Genomic DNA, 17778 nt, shown 5'->3' on the forward strand with positions numbered 1-17778 from the left:
TCCGAAGCGATCTCGCAATTCAGTCATATTTCTCCCTAACAAGCTCTAATTTTTTTGAAAATTTTCCCATCTCAATAATATTATATAGGGCTATTATTGACTATGAATTGGGGTCCTAATTCAACCAAACAAAAAAATTGACCTTTCAGGCCAAATCTCCTAGGCTGCTGCCTAGGGCTCCGAAGAGATTTCGTAATTCACTCATATTTCTCCCTAACAAGCTCTAATTTTTTTGAACCTTTTCCCAGCTCAATATTATTATATAGGGGTATTATTGACTATGAATTGGGTCCTAATTCATCCAAACAAAAAAATTGACCTTTCAGGCCAAATCTCCTAGGCAGCTGCCTAGGGCTCCGAAGAGATTTCGTAATTCACTGATATTTCTCTCTAACAAGCTCTAATTTTTCTGAACCTTTTCCCATCTCAATAATATTATATTGGGCTATTATTGACCATGAATTGGGGTCCTAATTCAACCAAACAAAAATATTGACCTTTCAGGCCAAATCCCTAGGCACCTGCATAGGGCTACGAAGCTATCTCGTAATTCACTCATATTTTTCCTTAATAAGCTCTAATTTTTTTGAAACTTTTGCCATCTCAATAATATTATATAGGGCTATTATTTACCATGAATTGGGGTCCTAATTCAACCAAACTAAAAAATTGACCTTTCAGGCCAAATCTCCTAGGCCGCTGCCTAGGGCTCCGAAGCGATCTCGTAATTCACTCATATGTCTCTCTAACAAGCTCTAATTTTTTTGAACCTTTTCCCATCTCAATAATATTATATTGGGCTATAATTGACCATGAATTGGGGTCCTAATTCAACCAAACATAAAAATTGACCTTTCAGGCCAAATCTCCTAGGCAGCTGCCTAGGGCTACGAAGCGATCTAGTAATTCACTCATATTTTTCCCTAACAAGCTCTAATTTTTTTGAACCATTTCCCATCTCAATAATATTATATAGGGCTATTATTTACCATGAATTGGGGTCCTAATTCAACCAAACTAAAAAATTGACCTTTCAGGCAAAATCTCCTAGGCAGCTGCCTAGGGCTCCGAAGCGATTTCGTAATTCACTCATATTTCTCTCTAACAAGCTCAAATTTTTTTGAAACTTTTCCCATCTCAATAATATTATATAGGGCTATTATTGACTATGAATTGGGGTCCTAATTCAACCAAACAAAAAAATTGACCATTCAGGCCAAATCTCCTAGGCAGCTGCCTAGGGCTCCGAAGCTATTTCGTAATTCACTGATATTTCTCTCTAACAAGCTCTAATTTTTCTGAACCTTTTCCCATCTCAATAATATTAAATAGGGCTATAATTGACCATGAATTGGGGTCCTAATTCAACCAAACATAAAAATTGACCTTTCAGGCCAAATCCCTAGGCAGCTGCTTAGGGCTACGAAGCTATCTAGTAATTCACTCATATTTTTCCCTAACAAGCTCTAATTTTTTTGAAACTTTTCCCATCTCAATAATATTATATAGGGCTATTATTTACCATGAATTGGGGTCCTAATTCAACCAAACTAAAAAATTGAACTTTCAGGCCAAATCTCCTAGGCCGCTGCCTAGGGCTCCGAAGCGATCTCGTAATTCAATCATATGTCTCTCTAACAAGCTCTAATTTTTTTGAACCTTTTCCCATCTCAATAATATTATATAGGGCTATAATTGACCATGAATTGGGGTCCTAATTCAACCAAACATAAAAATTGACCTTTCAGGCCAAATCTCCTAGGCAGCTGCCTAGGGCTACGAAGCGATCTCGTAATTCACTCATATTTTTCCCTAACAAGCTCTAATTTTTTTGAACCATTTCCCATCTCAATAATATTATATAGGGCTATTATTTACCATGAATTGGGGTCCTAATTCAACCAAACTAAAAAATTGACCGTTCAGGCCAAATCTCCTAGGCCGCTGCCCAGGGCTCCGAAGCGATCTCGTAATTCACTCATATGTCTCTCTAACAAGCTCTAATTTTTTTGAACCTTTTCCCATCTCAATAATATTATATAGGGCTATTATTGACTATGAATTGGGGTCCTAATAAAACCAAACAAAAAAATTGACCTTTCAAGACAAATCTCCTAGGCCGCTGCCTAGGGCTACGAAGCGATCTCGTAATTCACTCATATTTTTCCCTAACAAGCTCTAATTTTTTTGAACCATTTCCCATCTCAATAATATTATATAGGGCTATTATTTACCATGAATTGGGGTCCTAATTCAACCAAACATAAAAATTGACCTTTCAGGCCAAATCTCCTAGGCAGCTGCCTAGGGCTACGAAGCGATCTAGTAATTCACTCATATTTTTCCCTAACAAGCTCTAATTTTTTTGAACCATTTCCCATCTCAATAATATTATATAGGGCTATTATTTACCATGAATTGGGGTCCTAATTCAACCAAACTAAAAAATTGACCTTTCAGGCCAAATCTCCTAGGCAGCGGCCTAGGGCTCCGAAGAGATTTCGTAATTCACTCATATTTCTCTCTAACAAGCTCAAAATTTTTTGAAACTTTTCCCATCTCAATAATATTATATAGGGCTATTATAGACTATGAATTGGGGTCCTAATTCAACCAAACAAAAAAATTGACCTTTCTGGCCAAATCTCCTAGGCTGCTGCCTTGGGCTCCGAAGCGATTTCGTAATTCACTCATATTTCTCCCTAACAAGCTCTAATTTTTTTGAACCTTTTCCCATCTCAATAATATTTTATAGGGCTATTATTGACTATGAATTGGGGTCCTAATTCAACCAAATAAAAAAATTGACCTTTGTGGCCAAATCTCTTAGGCAGCAGCCTAGGGCTCCGAAGCGATCTCGCAATTCAGTCATATTTCTCCCTAACAAGCTCTAATTTTTTTGAAACTTTTCCCATCTCAATAATATTATATAGGGCTATTATTGACTATGAATTGGGGTCCTAATTCAACCAAACAAAAAAATTGACCTTTCAGGCCAAATCTCCTAGGCTGCTGCCTAGGGCTCCGAAGAGATTTCGTAATTCACTCATATTTCTCCCTAACAAGCTCTAATTTTTTTGAACCTTTTCCCAGCTCAATATTATTATATAGGGGTATTATTGACTATGAATTGGGTCCTAATTCATCCAAACAAAAAAGTTGACCTTTCAGGCCAAATCTCCTAGGCAGCTGCCTAGGGCTCCGAAGAGATTTCGTAATTCACTGATATTTCTCTCTAACAAGCTCTAATTTTTCTGAACCTTTTCCCATCTCAATAATATTATATAGGGCTATTATTGACCATGAATTGGGGTCCTAATTCAACCAAACAAAAATATTGACCTTTCAGGCCAAATCCCTAGGCACCTGCATAGGGCTACGAAGCTATCTCGTAATTCACTCATATTTTTCCTTAATAAGCTCTAATTTTTTTGAAACTTTTGCCATCTCAATAATATTATATAGGGCTATTATTTACCATGAATTGGGGTCCTAATTCAACCAAACTAAAAAATTGAACTTTCAGGCCAAATCTCCTAGGCCGCTGCCTAGGGCTCCGAAGCGATCTCGTAATTCAATCATATGTCTCTCTAACAAGCTCTAATTTTTCTGAACCTTTTCCCATCTCAATAATATTATATAGGGCTATTATTGACCATGAATTGGGGTCCTAATTCAACCAAACAAAAATATTGACCTTTCAGGCCAAATCCCTAGGCACCTGCATAGGGCTACGAAGCTATCTCGTAATTCACTCATATTTTTCCTTAATAAGCTCTAATTTTTTTGAAACTTTTGCCATCTCAATAATATTATATAGGGCTATTATTTACCATGAATTGGGGTCCTAATTCAACCAAACTAAAAAATTGACCTTTCAGGCCAAATCTCCTAGGCCGCTGCCTAGGGCTCCGAAGCGATCTCGTAATTCACTCATATGTCTCTCTAACAAGCTCTAATTTTTTTGAACCTTTTCCCATCTCAATAATATTATATAGGGCTATAATTGACCATGAATTGGGGTCCTAATTCAACCAAACATAAAAATTGACCTTTCAGGCCAAATCTCCTAGGCAGCTGCCTAGGGCTACGAAGCGATCTAGTAATTCACTCATATTTTTCCCTAACAAGCTCTAATTTTTTTGAACCATTTCCCATCTCAATAATATTATATAGGGCTATTATTTACCATGAATTGGGGTCCTAATTCAACCAAACTAAAAAATTGACCTTTCAGGCAAAATCTCCTAGGCAGCTGCCTAGGGCTCCGAAGCGATTTCGTAATTCACTCATATTTCTCTCTAACCAGCTCAAATTTTTTTGAAACTTTTCCCATCTCAATAATATTATATAGGGCTATTATTGACTATGAATTGGGGTCCTAATTCAACCAAACAAAAAAATTGACCATTCAGGCCAAATCTCCTAGGCAGCTGCCTAGGGCTCCGAAGAGATTTCGTAATTCACTGATATTTCTCTCTAACAAGCTCTAATTTTTCTGAACCTTTTCCCATCTCAATAATATTATATTGGGCTATTATTGACCATGAATTGGGGTCCTAATTCAACCAAACAAAAATATTGACCTTTCAGGCCAAATCCCTAGGCACCTGCATAGGGCTACGAAGCTATCTCGTAATTCACTCATATTTTTCCTTAATAAGCTCTAATTTTTTTGAAACTTTTGCCATCTCAATAATATTATATAGGGCTATTATTTACCATGAATTGGGGTCCTAATTCAACCAAACTAAAAAATTGACCTTTCAGGCCAAATCTCCTAGGCCGCTGCCTAGGGCTCCGAAGCGATCTCGTAATTCACTCATATGTCTCTCTAACAAGCTCTAATTTTTTTGAACCTTTTCCCATCTCAATAATATTATATAGGGCTATAATTGACCATGAATTGGGGTCCTAATTCAACCAAACATAAAAATTGACCTTTCAGGCCAAATCTCCTAGGCAGCTGCCTAGGGCTACGAAGCGATCTCGTAATTCACTCATATTTTTCCCTAACAAGCTCTAATTTTTTTGAACCATTTCCCATCTCAATAATATTATATAGGGCTATTATTTACCATGAATTGGGGTCCTAATTCAACCAAACTAAAAAATTGACCGTTCAGGCCAAATCTCCTAGGCCGCTGCCCAGGGCTCCGAAGCGATCTCGTAATTCACTCATATGTCTCTCTAACAAGCTCTAATTTTTTTGAACCTTTTCCCATCTCAATAATATTATATAGGGCTATTATTGACTATGAATTGGGGTCCTAATAAAACCAAACAAAAAAATTGACCTTTCAAGACAAATCTCCTAGGCCGCTGCCTAGGGCTACGAAGCGATCTCGTAATTCACTCATATTTTTCCCTAACAAGCTCTAATTTTTTTGAACCATTTCCCATCTCAATAATATTATATAGGGCTATTATTTACCATGAATTGGGGTCCTAATTCAACCAAACATAAAAATTGACCTTTCAGGCCAAATCTCCTAGGCAGCTGCCTAGGGCTACGAAGCGATCTAGTAATTCACTCATATTTTTCCCTAACAAGCTCTAATTTTTTTGAACCATTTCCCATCTCAATAATATTATATAGGGCTATTATTTACCATGAATTGGGGTCCTAATTCAACCAAACTAAAAAATTGACCTTTCAGGCCAAATCTCCTAGGCAGCGGCCTAGGGCTCCGAAGAGATTTCGTAATTCACTCATATTTCTCTCTAACAAGCTCAAAATTTTTTGAAACTTTTCCCATCTCAATAATATTATATAGGGCTATTATAGACTATGAATTGAGGTCCTAATTCAACCAAACAAAAAAATTGACCTTTCTGGCCAAATCTCCTAGGCTGCTGCCTTGGGCTCCGAAGCGATTTCGTAATTCACTCATATTTCTCCCTAACAAGCTCTAATTTTTTTGAACCTTTTCCCATCTCAATAATATTTTATAGGGCTATTATTGACTATGAATTGGGGTCCTAATTCAACCAAATAAAAAAATTGACCTTTGTGGCCAAATCTCTTAGGCAGCAGCCTAGGGCTCCGAAGCGATCTCGCAATTCAGTCATATTTCTCCCTAACAAGCTCTAATTTTTTTGAAACTTTTCCCATCTCAATAATATTATATAGGGCTATTATTGACTATGAATTGGGGTCCTAATTCAACCAAACAAAAAAATTGACCTTTCAGGCCAAATCTCCTAGGCTGCTGCCTAGGGCTCCGAAGAGATTTCGTAATTCACTCATATTTCTCCCTAACAAGCTCTAATTTTTTTGAACCTTTTCCCAGCTCAATATTATTATATAGGGGTATTATTGACTATGAATTGGGTCCTAATTCATCCAAACAAAAAAGTTGACCTTTCAGGCCAAATCTCCTAGGCAGCTGCCTAGGGCTCCGAAGAGATTTCGTAATTCACTGATATTTCTCTCTAACAAGCTCTAATTTTTCTGAACCTTTTCCCATCTCAATAATATTATATAGGGCTATTATTGACCATGAATTGGGGTCCTAATTCAACCAAACAAAAATATTGACCTTTCAGGCCAAATCCCTAGGCACCTGCATAGGGCTACGAAGCTATCTCGTAATTCACTCATATTTTTCCTTAATAAGCTCTAATTTTTTTGAAACTTTTGCCATCTCAATAATATTATATAGGGCTATTATTTACCATGAATTGGGGTCCTAATTCAACCAAACTAAAAAATTGAACTTTCAGGCCAAATCTCCTAGGCCGCTGCCTAGGGCTCCGAAGCGATCTCGTAATTCAATCATATGTCTCTCTAACAAGCTCTAATTTTTCTGAACCTTTTCCCATCTCAATAATATTATATAGGGCTATTATTGACCATGAATTGGGGTCCTAATTCAACCAAACAAAAATATTGACCTTTCAGGCCAAATCCCTAGGCACCTGCATAGGGCGACGAAGCTATCTCGTAATTCACTCATATTTTTCCTTAATAAGCTCTAATTTTTTTGAAACTTTTGCCATCTCAATAATATTATATAGGGCTATTATTTACCATGAATTGGGGTCCTAATTCAACCAAACTAAAAAATTGACCTTTCAGGCCAAATCTCCTAGGCCGCTGCCTAGGGCTCCGAAGCGATCTCGTAATTCACTCATATGTCTCTCTAACAAGCTCTAATTTTTTTGAACCTTTTCCCATCTCAATAATATTATATAGGGCTATAATTGACCATGAATTGGGGTCCTAATTCAACCAAACATAAAAATTGACCTTTCAGGCCAAATCTCCTAGGCAGCTGCCTAGGGCTACGAAGCGATCTAGTAATTCACTCATATTTTTCCCTAACAAGCTCTAATTTTTTTGAACCATTTCCCATCTCAATAATATTATATAGGGCTATTATTTACCATGAATTGGGGTCCTAATTCAACCAAACTAAAAAATTGACCTTTCAGGCAAAATCTCCTAGGCAGCTGCCTAGGGCTCCGAAGCGATTTCGTAATTCACTCATATTTCTCTCTAACCAGCTCAAATTTTTTTGAAACTTTTCCCATCTCAATAATATTATATAGGGCTATTATTGACTATGAATTGGGGTCCTAATTCAACCAAACAAAAAAATTGACCATTCAGGCCAAATCTCCTAGGCAGCTGCCTAGGGCTCCGAATCTATTTCGTAATTCACTGATATTTCCCTCTAACAAGCTCTAATTTTTCTGAACCTTTTCCCATCTCAATAATATTAAATAGGGCTATAATTGACCATGAATTGGGGTCCTAATTCAACCAAACATAAAAATTGACCTTTCAGGCCAAATCCCTAGGCAGCTGCTTAGGGCTACGAAGCTATCTAGTAATTCACTCATATTTTTCCCTAACAAGCTCTAATTTTTTTGAAACTTTTCCCATCTCAATAATATTATATAGGGCTATTATTTACCATGAATTGGGGTCCTAATTCAACCAAACTAAAAAATTGAACTTTCAGGCCAAATCTCCTAGGCCGCTGCCTAGGGCTCCGAAGCGATCTCGTAATTCAATCATATGTCTCTCTAACAAGCTCTAATTTTTTTGAACCTTTTCCCATCTCAATAATATTATATAGGGCTATAATTAACCATGAATTGGGGTCCTAATTCAACCAAACATAAAAATTGACCTTTCAGGCCAAATCTCCTAGGCAGCTGCCTAGGGCTACGAAGCGATCTCGTAATTCACTCATATTTTTCCCTAACAAGCTCTAATTTTTTTGAACCATTTCCCATCTCAATAATATTATATAGGGCTATTATTTACCATGAATTGGGGTCCTAATTCAACCAAACTAAAAAATTGACCGTTCAGGCCAAATCTCCTAGGCCGCTGCCTAGGGCTCCGAAGCGATCTCGTAATTCACTCATATGTCTCTCTAACAAGCTCTAATTTTTTTGAACCTTTTCCCATCTCAATAATATTATATAGGGCTATTATTGACTATGAATTGGGGTCCTAATAAAACCAAACAAAAAAATTGACCTTTCAGGACAAATCTCCTAGGCCGCTGCCTAGGGCTCTGAAGCGATCTCGCAATTCACTCATATTTCTCTCTAAAAAGCTCAAATTTTTTTGAAACTTTTCCCATCTCTATAATATTATATAGGGGTATTATTGACTATGAATTGGGTCCTAATTCAACCAAACAAAAAAATTGACATTTCAGGCCAAATCTCCTAGGCTGCTGCCTAGGACTCCGAAGCGATTTCGTAATTCACTGATATATCTCTCTAACAAGCTCTAATTTTTCAGAACCTTTTCCCATCTCAATAATATTATATAGGGCTATAATTGACCATGAATTGGGGTCCTAATTCAACCAAACTAAAATATTGACCTTTCAGGCCAAATCTCCTAGGCAGCAGCCTAGGGCTTCGAAGCGATATCGTAATTCACTCATATTTCTCACTAACAAGCTCTAATTTTTTTGAACCATTTCCCATCTCAATAATATTATATAGGGCTATTATTTACCATGAATTGGGGTCCTAATTCAACCAAACTAAAAAATTGACCTTTCAGGCCAAATCTCCTAGGCAGCGGCCTAGGGCTCCGAAGAGATTTCGTAATTCACTCATATTTCTCTCTAACAAGCTCAAATTTTTTTGAAACTTTTCCCATCTCAATAATATTATATAGGGCTATTATAGACTATGAATTGGGGTCCTAATTCAACCAAACAAAAAAATTGACCTTTCTGGCCAAATCTCCTAGGCTGCTGCCTTGGGCTCCGAAGCGATTTCGTAATTCACTCATATTTCTCCCTAACAAGCTCTAATTTTTTTGAACCTTTTCCCATCTCAATAATATTATATAGGGCTATTATTGACTATGAATTGGGGTCCTAATTCAACCAAATAAAAAAATTGACCTTTGTGGCCAAATCTCTTTGGCAGCACCCTAGGGCTCTGAAGCGATCTCGCAATTCAGTCATATTTCTCCCTAACAAGCTCTAATTTTTTTGAAACTTTTCCCATCTCAATAATATTATATAGGGCTATTATTGACTATGAATTGGGGTCCTAATTCAACCAAACAAAAAAATTGACCTTTCAGGCCAAATCTCCTAGGCTGCTGCCTAGGGCTCCGAAGAGATTTCGTAATTCACTCATATTTCTCCCTAACAAGCTCTAATTTTTTTGAACCTTTTCCCAGCTCAATATTAATATATAGGGGTATTATTGACTATGAATTGGGTCCTAATTCATCCAAACAAAAAAATTGACCTTTCAGGCCAAATCTCCTAGGCAGCTGCCTAGGGCTCCGAAGAGATTTCGTAATTCACTGATATTTCTCTCTAACAAGCTCTAATTTTTCTGAACCTTTTCCCATCTCAATAATATTATATAGGGCTATTATTGACCATGAATTGGGGTCCTAATTCAACCAAACAAAAATATTGACCTTTCAGGCCAAATCCCTAGGCACCTGCATAGGGCTACGAAGCTATCTCGTAATTCACTCATATTTTTCCTTAATAAGATCTAATTTTTTTGAAACTTTTGCCATCTCAATAATATTATATAGGGCTATTATTTACCATGAATTGGGGTCCTAATTCAACCAAACTAAAAAATTGACCTTTCAGGCCAAATCTCCTAGGCCGCTGCCTAGGGCTCCGAAGCGATCTCGTAATTCACTCATATGTCTCTCTAACAAGCTCTAATTTTTTTGAACCTTTTCCCATCTCAATAATATTATATAGGGCTATAATTGACCATGAATTGGGGTCCTAATTCAACCAAACATAAAAATTGACCTTTCAGGCCAAATCTCCTAGGCAGCTGCCTAGGGCTACGAAGCGATCTAGTAATTCACTCATATTTTTCCCTAACAAGCTCTAATTTTTTTGAACCATTTCCCATCTCAATAATATTATATAGGGCTATTATTTACCATGAATTGGGGTCCTAATTCAACCAAACTAAAAAATTGACCTTTCAGGCAAAATCTCCTAAGCAGCTGCCTAGGGCTCCGAAGCGATTTCGTAATTCACTCATATTTCTCTCTAACAAGCTCAAATTTTTTTGAAACTTTTCCCATCTCAATAATATTATATAGGGCTATTATTGACTATGAATTGGGGTCCTAATTCAACCAAACAAAAAAATTGACCATTCAGGCCAAATCTCCTAGGCAGCTGCCTAGGGCTCCGAAGCTATTTCGTAATTCACTGATATTTCTCTCTAACAAGCTCTAATTTTTCTGAACCTTTTCCCATCTCAATAATATTAAATAGGGCTATAATTGACCATGAATTGGGGTCCTAATTCAACCAAACATAAAAATTGACCTTTCAGGCCAAATCCCTAGGCAGCTGCTTAGGGCTACGAAGCTATCTAGTAATTCACTCATATTTTTCCCTAACAAGCTCTAATTTTTTTGAAACTTTTCCCATCTCAATAATATTATATAGGGCTATTATTTACCATGAATTGGGGTCCTAATTCAACCAAACTAAAAAATTGAACTTTCAGGCCAAATCTCCTAGGCCGCTGCCTAGGGCTCCGAAGCGATCTCGTAATTCAATCATATGTCTCTCTAACAAGCTCTAATTTTTTTGAACCTTTTCCCATCTCAATAATATTATATAGGGCTATAATTGACCATGAATTGGGGTCCTAATTCAACCAAACATAAAAATTGACCTTTCAGGCCAAATCTCCTAGGCAGCTGCCTAGGGCTACGAAGCGATCTCGTAATTCACTCATATTTTTCCCTAACAAGCTCTAATTTTTTTGAACCATTTCCCATCTCAATAATATTATATAGGGCTATTATTTACCATGAATTGGGGTCCTAATTCAACCATACTAAAAAATTGACCGTTCAGGCCAAATCTCCTAGGCCGCTGCCCAGGGCTCCGAAGCGATCTCGTAATTCACTCATATGTCTCTCTAACAAGCTCTAATTTTTTTGAACCTTTTCCCATCTCAATAATATTATATAGGGCTATTATTGACTATGAATTGGGGTCCTAATAAAACCAAACAAAAAAATTGACCTTTCAGGACAAATCTCCTAGGCCGCTGCCTAGGGCTCCGAAGCGATCTCGCAATTCACTCATATTTCTCTCTAAAAAGCTCAAATTTTTTTGAAACTTTTCCCATCTCTATAATATTATATAGGGGTATTATTGACTATGAATTGGGTCCTAATTCAACCAAACAAAAAAATTGACATTTCAGGCCAAATCTCCTAGGCTGCTGCCTAGGACTCCGAAGCGATTTCGTAATTCACTGATATATCTCTCTAACAAGCTCTAATTTTTCAGAACCTTTTCCCATCTCAATAATATTATATAGGGCTATTATTGACAATGAATTGGGGTCCTAATTCAACCAAAAAAAAAATTGACCATTCAAGCCAAATCCCTAGGTAGCTGCCTAGGGCTACGAAGCTATCTCGTAATTCACTCATATTTTTCCCTAACAAGCTCTAATTTTTTTGAAACTTTTCCCATCTCAATAATATTATATAGGGCTATTATTTACAATGAATTGGGGTCCTAATTCAACCAAACTAAAAAATAGACCTTTCAGGCCAAATCTCCTAGGCCGCTGCCTAGGGCTCCGAAGCGATCTCGTAATTCACTCATATGTCTCTCTAACAAGCTCTAATTTTTTTGAACCTTTTCCCATCTCAATAATATTATATAGGGCTATAATTGACCATGAATTGGGGTCCTAATTCAACCAAACATAAAAATTGACCTTTCAGGCCAAATCTCCTAGGCAGCAGCCTATGGCTACGAATCGATCTCGTAATTCACTCATATTTCTCCCTAACAAGCTCTAATTTTTTTGAACCTTTTCCCATCTCAATAATATTATATAGGGCTATTATTTACCATGAACTGGGGACCTAATTCAACCAAACTAAAAAATTGACCTTTCAGGCCAAATCTCCTAGGCAGCTGCCTAGGGCTCCGAAGCGATTTCGTAATTCACTCAAATTTCTCTCTAACATGCTCTAATTTCTCTGAACCTTTTCACATCTCAATAATATTATATTGGGCTATTATTGACTATGAATTGGTGTCCTAATTCAACCAAACATAAAAATTGACCTTTCAGGCCAAATCTCCTAGGCAGCTGCCTAGGGCTACGAAGCGATCTCGTAATTCACTCATATTTTTCCCTAACAAGCTCTAATTTTTTTGAACCATTTCCCATCTCAATAATATTATATAGGGCTATTACTTACCATGAACTGGGGACCTAATTCAACCAAACTAAAAAATTGACCTTTCAGGCCAAATCTCCTAGGCAGCTGCCTAGGGCTCCGAAGAGATTTCGTAATTCACTCATATTTCTCTCTAACAAGCTCAAATTTTTTTCAAACTTTTCCCATCTCAATAATATTATATAGGGGTATTATTGACTATGAATTGGGGTCCTAATTCAACCAAACAAAAAAATTGACCATTCAGGCCAAATCTCCTAGGCAGCTGCCTAGGGCTCCGAAGCTATTTCGTAATTCACTGATATTTCTCTCTAACAAGCTCTAATTTTTCTGAACCTTTTCCCATCTCAATAATATTATATAGGGCTATTATTGACCATGAATTGGGGTCCTAATTCAACCAAACAAAAAAATTGACCTTTCAGGCCAAATCCCTAGGCAGCTGCTTAGGGCTACGAAGCTATCTCGCAATTCACTCATATTTTTCCCTAACAAGCTCTAATTTTTTTGAAACTTTTCCCATCTCAATAATATTATATAGGGCTATTATTTACCATGAATTGGGGTCCTAATTCAACCAAACTAAAAAATTGAACTTTCAGGCCAAATCTCCTAGGCCGCTGCCTAGGGCTCCGAAGCGATCTCGTAATTCAATCATATGTCTCTCTAACAAGCTCTAATTTTTTTGAACCTTTTCCCATCTCAATAATATTATATAGGGCTATAATTGACCATGAATTGGGGTCCTAATTCAACCAAACATAAAAATTGACCTTTCAGGCCAAATCTCCTAGGCTGCTGCCTAGGGCTACGAAGCGATCTCGTAATTCACTCATATTTTTCCCTAACAAGCTCTAATTTTTTTGAACCATTTCCCATCTCAATAATATTATATAGGGCTATTACTTACCATGAACTGGGGACCTAATTCAACCAAACTAAAAAATTGACCTTTCAGGCCAAATCTCCTAGGCAGCTGCCTAGGGCTCCGAAGAGATTTCGTAATTCACTCATATTTCTCTCTAACAAGCTCAAATTTTTTTCAAACTTTTCCCATCTCAATAATATTATATAAGGGTATTATTGACTATGAATTGGGGTCCTAAATCAACCAAACAAAAAAATTGACCTTTCAGGCCAAATCTCCTAGGCAGCTGCCTAGGGCTCCGAAGATATTTCGTAATTCACTGATATTTCTCTCTAACAAGCTCTAATTTTTCTGAACCTTTTCCCATCTCAATAATATTATATAGGGCTATTATTGACCATGAATTGGGGTCCTAATTCAACCAAACAAAAAAATTGACCTTTCAGGCCAAATCCCTAGGCAGCTGCTTAGGTCTACGAAGCTATCTCGTAATTCACTCATATTTTTCCCTAACAAGCTCTAATTTTTTTGAAACTTTTCCCATCTCAATAATATTATATAGGGCTATTATTTACCATGAATTGGGGTCCTAATTCAACCAAACTAAAAAATTGACCTTTCTGGCCAAATCACCTAGGCCGCTGCCTAGGGCTCCGAAGCGATCTCGTAATTCACTCATATTTTTCCCTAACAAGCTCTAATTTTTTTGAACCATTTCCCATCTCAATAATATTATATAGGGCTATTATTTACCATGAATTGGGGTCCTAATTCAACCAACCTAAAAAATTGACCGTTCAGGCCAAATCTCCTAGGCCGCTGCCTAGGGCTCCGAAGCGATCTCGTAATTCACTCATATGTCTCTCTAACAAGCTCTAATTTTTTTGAACCTTTTCCCATCTCAATAATATTATATAGGGCTATTATTGACTATGAATTGGGGTCCTAATAAAACCAAACAAAAATATTGACCTTTCAGGACAAATCTCCTAGGCCGCTGCCTAGGGCTCCGAAGCGATCTCGCAATTCACTCATATTTCTCTCTAAAAAGCTCAAATTTTTTTGAAACTTTTCCCATCTCTATAATATTATATAGGGGTATTATTGACTATGAATTGGGTCCTAATTCAACCAAACAAAAAAATTGACATTTCAAGCCAAATCTCCTAGGCTGCTGCCTAGGACTCCGAAGCGATTTCGTAATTCACTGATATATCTCTCTAACAAGCTCTAATTTTTCAGAACCTTTTCCCATCTCAATAATATTATATAGGGCTATTATTGACAATGAATTGGGGTCCTAATTCAACCAAAAAAAAAATTGACCATTCAAGCCAAATCCCTAGGTAGCTGCCTAGGGCTACGAAGCTATCTCGTAATTCACTCATATTTTTCCCTAACAAGCTCTAATTTTTTTGAAACTTTTCCCATCTCAATAATATTATATAGGGCTATTATTTACAATGAATTGGGGTCCTAATTCAAGCAAACTAAAAAATAGACCTTTCAGGCCAAATCTCCTAGGCCGCTGCCTAGGGCTCCGAAGCGATCTCGTAATTCACTCATATGTCTCTCTAACAAGCTCTAATTTTTTTGAACCTTTTCCCATCTCAATAATATTATATAGGGCTATAATTGACCATGAATTGGGGTCCTAATTCAACCAAACATAAAAATTGACCTTTCAGGCCAAATCTCCTAGGCAGCAGCCTATGGCTACGAATCGATCTCGTAATTCACTCATATTTCTCCCTAACAAGCTCTAATTTTTTTGAACCTTTTCCCATCTCAATAATATTATATAGGGCTATTATTTACCATGAACTGGGGACCTAATTCAACCAAACAAAAAAATTGACCTTTCAGGCCAAATCTCCTAGGCAGCTGCCTAGGGCTCCGAAGATATTTCGTAATTCACTGATATTTCTCTCTAACAAGCTCTAATTTTTCTGAACCTTTTCCCATCTCAATAATATTATATAGGGCTATTATTGACCATGAATTGGGGTCCTTATTCAACCAAACAAAAAAATTGACCTTTCAGGCCAAATCCCTAGGCAGCTGCTTAGGGCTACGAAGCTATCTCGTAATTCACTCATATTTTTCCCTAACAAGCTCTAATTTTTTTGAAACTTTTCCCATCTCAATAATATTATATAGGGCTATTATTTACCATGAATTGGGGTCCTAATTCAACCAAACTAAAAAATTGACCTTTCTGGCCAAATCACCTAGGCCGCTGCCTAGGGCTCCGAAGCGATCTCGTAATTCACTCATATTTTTCCCTAACAAGCTCTAATTTTTTTGAACCATTTCCCATCTCAATAATATTATATAGGGCTATTATTTACCATGAATTGGGGTCCTAATTCAACCAAACTAAAAAATTGACCGTTCAGGCCAAATCTCCTAGGCCGCTGCCTAGGGCTCCGAAGCGATCTCGTAATTCACTCATATGTCTCTCTAACAAGCTCTAATTTTTTTGAACCTTTTCCCATCTCAATAATATTATATAGGGCTATAATTGACCATGAATTGGGGTCCTAATTCAACCAAACATAAAAATTGACCTTTCAGGCCAAATCTCCTAGGCAGCAGCCTAGGGCTACGAATCGATCTCGTAATTCACTCATATTTCTCCCTAACAAGCTCTAATTTTTTTGAACCTTTTCCCATCTCAATAATATTATATAGGGCTATTATTTACCATGAACTGGGGACCTAATTCAACCAAACTAAAAAATTGACCTTTCAGGCCAAATCTCCTAGGCAGCTGCCTAGGGCTCCGAAGCGATTTCGTAATTCACTCAAATTTCTCTCTAACAAGCTCTAATTTTTCTGAACCTTTTCCCATCTCAATAATATTATATAGGGCTATTATTTACCATGAACTGGGGACCTAATTCAACCAAACTAAAAAATTGACCTTTCAGGCCAAATCTCCTAGGCAGCTGCCTAGGGCTCCGAAGCGATTTCGTAATTCACTCAAATTTCTCTCTAACATGCTCTAATTTCTCTGAACCTTTTCACATCTCAATAATATTATATTGGGCTATTATTGACTATGAATTGGTGTCCTAATTCAACCAAACATAAAAATTGACCTTTCAGGCCAAATCTCCTAGGCAGCTGCCTAGGGCTACGAAGCGATCTCGTAATTCACTCATATTTTTCCCTAACAAGCTCTAATTTTTTTGAACCATTTCCCATCTCAATAATATTATATAGGGCTATTACTTACCATGAACTGGGGACCTAATTCAACCAAACTAAAAAATTGACCTTTCAGGCCAAATCTCCTAGGCAGCTGCCTAGGGCTCCGAAGATATTTCGTAATTCACTGATATTTCTCTCTAACAAGCTCTAATTTTTCTGAACCTTTTCCCATCTCAATAATATTATATAGGGCTATTATTGACCATGAATTGGGGTCCTAATTCAACCAAACAAAAAAATTGACCTTTCAGGCCAAATCCCTAGGCAGCTGCTTAGGGCTACGAAGCTATCTCGTAATTCACTCATATTTTTCCCTAACAAGCTCTAATTTTTTTGAAACTTTTCCCATCTCAATAATATTATATAGGGCTATTATTTACCATGAATTGGGGTCCTAATTCAACCAAACTAAAAAATTGACCTTTCTGGCCAAATCACCTAGGCCGCTGCCTAGGGCTCCGAAGCGATCTCGTAATTCACTCATATTTTTCCCTAACAAGCTCTAATTTTTTTGAACCATTTCCCATCTCAATAATATTATATAGGGCTATTATTTACCATGAATTGGGGTCCTAATTCAACCAAACTAAAAAATTGACCGTTCAGGCCAAATCTCCTAGGCCGCTGCCTAGGGCTCCGAAGCGATCTCGTAATTCACTCATATGTCTCTCTAACAAGCTCTAATTTTTTTGAACCTTTTCCCATCTCAATAATATTATATAGGGCTATAATTGACCATGAATTGGGGTCCTAATTCAACCAAACATAAAAATTGACCTTTCAGGCCAAATCTCCTAGGCAGCTGCCTAGGGCTCCGAAGCGATTTCGTAATTCACTCAAATTTCTCTCTAACATGCTCTAATTTCTCTGAACCTTTTCACATCTCAATAATATTATATTGGGCTATTATTGACTATGAATTGGTGTCCTAATTCAACCAAACATAAAAATTGACCTTTCAGGCCAAATCTCCTAGGCAGCTGCCTAGGGCTAC

This window comes from Humulus lupulus, chromosome 9 (assembly GCF_963169125.1).
Source record: "Humulus lupulus chromosome 9, drHumLupu1.1, whole genome shotgun sequence".
Classification (NCBI taxonomy): Eukaryota; Viridiplantae; Streptophyta; class Magnoliopsida; order Rosales; family Cannabaceae; genus Humulus; species Humulus lupulus.